This window comes from Arachis ipaensis, chromosome B05 (genome assembly GCF_000816755.2).
Source record: "Arachis ipaensis cultivar K30076 chromosome B05, Araip1.1, whole genome shotgun sequence".
In the NCBI taxonomy this organism is placed as follows: Eukaryota; Viridiplantae; Streptophyta; class Magnoliopsida; order Fabales; family Fabaceae; genus Arachis; species Arachis ipaensis.
In genome coordinates, this window is record NC_029789.2 from 38,354,561 (window position 1) to 38,358,312 (window position 3,752).

Genomic DNA, 3,752 nt, shown 5'->3' on the forward strand with positions numbered 1-3,752 from the left:
GTCTTGGATTTAGCATAAGGACATGCTATTGTTTAAGTGTGGGGAGGTTGATAAACCCATATTTTATGATATATTTTGTGCCTAATTTAAGTGATTTATTCAATCCTTCACTCACTTATTCATGTTAATTGCATGGTTTTACTTTTCCTTCCTTATTATGTGATGTATGTGAAAAACATGTTTTCTATGCTTTAAAAGTAATTATTTTAATTACCCTTTACTTCCATTCGATGCCGTGATTCGTGTGTTGAGTAGTTTTAGATCTTCTAAGGCAGGAATGACTTAAAGAATGGAAAGGGAGCATACAAAAAATGGAAGGAAAGCACAAAACGGAGTTTTTGAAGAAACTGGCAGTGACGCGATCATATGGACGACGCGACCGCATGCCAGCGCGAAATGGTAGTGACGAGACGGCGTGATTGACTCTACCGTGCGCCTTGAGCGAAACGCATATGACGCGGACGCATGATTGAAGTGACTGCGTGGCAAGGAAAACTCCAATTGACGCGACCGCGTGACCTACGCGGACGCGTGACAGAGGCCACGCACCAGAAAGTACAGAAAACGCTCCCAATGATTTCTGAAGTCCTTTTTGACCCAAATCCAAGTCCAGAAGGCACAGATCAGAGGTTATGAAGTGAGAAAATGCATCCATTCAAAGGAGAGTCTCCAATTAGTTACTTTTTCATGAATTAGATGTAGTTTTGAGGGAGAGGTTCTCTCCTCTCTCTTTTAGGATTTAGAATTAGGATTTCTTTTGCTTTCAGGATTATATCTCTTTATCAGGTTCAACATTCCTTTCTATTTATCTTCTCAATTTAGTTTATGAATTCTTTTATGTTACAAATTATCCTTTGAATTAATGTTATTTGAGGTATTTCAGTTTATTATTGCTTTCTTTTATTTACGTTACTGTTGCTTCCAATCTTAAGACATTTTTATTCCAATAGATTTACTTTTTTCCTTTTTGGTCTCGGTTAAGAAATCAGTAACTCAGGAGTTATCAAACTCAACATGATTGATAATTGTTATCTTTGCTAATTGAATTGAACTTCAATAATCCCAATCTTTCCTTAGGTATTAACTAGGATTTGAAGATCAACATAATTAGTCACTTGACCTTTCTTTACTTTAAGTAAAGGCTAACTAAGTGGAATTAAGATTCAATTTTTATCATCATTGATAAGGATAACTAGGATAGGACTTCCAATTTCTCATACCTTGCCAAAAGTGTGTTTTATAGTTATTTATTTATTTTACAGTCTTTTACTTATTTTAATTGCAATTTAAATTACTTGTTCCTCATCTTCAAAACCCCGATTTACAATCTCCATAACCAATAATAAGACATACTTCCCTGCAGTTCCTTGAGAAGATGACCCGAGGTTTAAATACTTCGGTTATCAATTTTTAAGGGGTTTGTTACTTGTGACAACCAAAACATTTGTAAGAAAGGTTGATTGCTTGGTTTAGTAACTATACTTGCAACGAGAGTTTACTATAACCTCTAAACCATCAATCTTTCGTTCTTCAGTTGTCCATAGATCCATTTGCTACCAGGTTGAGCTATAACTCCAAGGACGCTATTCCAGTTAAACTGATATGTCTGGCACTTAAGTTGGGCCTCTTGATAGGCATCCAACCGCTCTGGGCTAGGTGGAAGATCCAGTACTCTCTGAATGGCACCTTTAGAAACGGGGACTTGCTGTTGGTGAACATAGACAGAATGCAGGGTAGGTGAGTGAAAGTTAGAGTAGAATTTGATTACCCAAGATAGATTGGCCTCCTGTGGATGCCTCATTAAGAATCCCCAATGTCTCCTCTCAATGCGGGGCTCCACAAAGTCAACGAAATGTGTTGGAAGGAAGAGTAGATATTCATTATTGTAATTTCTCTCTGCCAGGATGGGGAACATCTGCTCATAGTAACGGTTAGTGAACCGTGCAAAATCTCTTGCAGGAAATGCCTTTTCTGCTTCATCAACTTTGATTATTGATAAACCGCTATTTCATGGTTTATCTTGTGCTCAATTGAGTGGTTTTTATCAACTCTTTACCCACTTATTCATACTATTTGTATGGTTTTATATTTGCCTTCCTAATTATGTGCTATGATTGAAAACATGCTTCTTTGATCTTATATTTGCTTATTATTAATCCTCTCTTATTACCATTAGATGCCTTGATATGTGTGTTAAGTATTTTCAGAGATTACAGGGCAATTATCCTCTTCACCCGCTTGGTAGGTGGCTTGACGCTTGTGGATGGTTGCGCCTTAGCTGGGGCTCTTTTAGTGCCTTTCCTTGCCGGTGTCTTGTCAGAAGCCTTCTCTTTTCCTCTCTTGGTAGCCATCCTAAAGAAGGAAGAAGAGAAGTAATGTCAAATATAGATTGCTAAAAACCGGAAGGAAGAAAGTCCAAGTAATAATGAATGCCAAAGGAAAAGAGAATGTCTTAAATACATGGTAGCTACTACATGCATGGAAGACATCAATAAACAATCATGAAGGCATATCATAACAATTAGATGCAAGAGTGTTAAAAGCATGCAAGTAATAGGCATAAGAAGAATGGATCAAGCATTAATATCAACAATAATATATAGCAAAATAATGAGCACTTGTATGATGACAATTATGAATAATAAACTCAACACACATGGATTGCAAGGGTTGTGAAAAAGAGGCATTAAAGTGTAAGAATAAAATAGAAAAGAATTCAAAATGCCATGAGAGCTTTTTCACAAATACTTGGTGTGCAACTTAAAATAGGAATTAAAGGAATTAATCCAAGTGTATATAAGAACCAAAATGAAATGTCAATTGTCAAATTACTCCTCATAATATCTACAACCTAAAATATAGCAATGTAATCACTCAAATAAAGCTCCGACACCAACATAAAAATGTAAAATAAAAGAAGGAAAAAGGAATTATAAATAACTAAGCTAATATAAACTTAAAATTAAAGAAAATAATTAAATGCAATAAATAAAAGAAGAATGAAAGAGTAGAAGAGGGAAAGAAAGGGGACCTTAAGAAGAAGATGAAAATAGGGAGATGAATGGGAGTAAAAATAAGAGAAGAGTAAGAAGGGAGGAAGAAAAGAGAAGGAAATTGTAGCTACCGGAGTTTGGCGGTCTCCGGTGGTGGTCTGCCGGTGGTGGTAGGAGAAGGGAGGAAGAAAGAATGAAGAAGTATAAAGAATGAAGAAGAATTAGGATTAGGAAAAGAGAAGAAGAGTGGAAGAAAGAAAATCTGGGCGGCGCGCTGAATAAGTGACGCGGCGCATATGACACGCATGCATCGCCCACGCGTACGCGTGGGTGGGCGAAAATTCAGGGGATGCGTAAGTGTCGACCACTGGCCGTGTGATGAGCGGATAATTTATATGCTTTTTGGCATTGTTTTTACATAGTTTTTAGTATGATTTAGTTAGTTTTTAGTATATTTTTATTAGTTTTTAAATAAAAATCATATTTCTGGACTTTACTATGAGTTTGTGTGTTTTTCTGTGATTTCAGGTAATTTCTAGCTAAAATTGAGGGACTTGAGCAAAAATCTGATTCAGAGGCTGAAGAAGGACTGCAGATGCTGTTAGATTCTGACCTCCCTGCACTCAAAGTGGATTTTTTGGAGCTACAGGAGACCAAATGGCGTGTTCTCAATTTCGTTAGAAAGTAGACATCCAGAGCTTTCCAGAAATATATAATAGTCCATACTTTGCCCGAGTTTAGACGACGCAAACTGGCGTT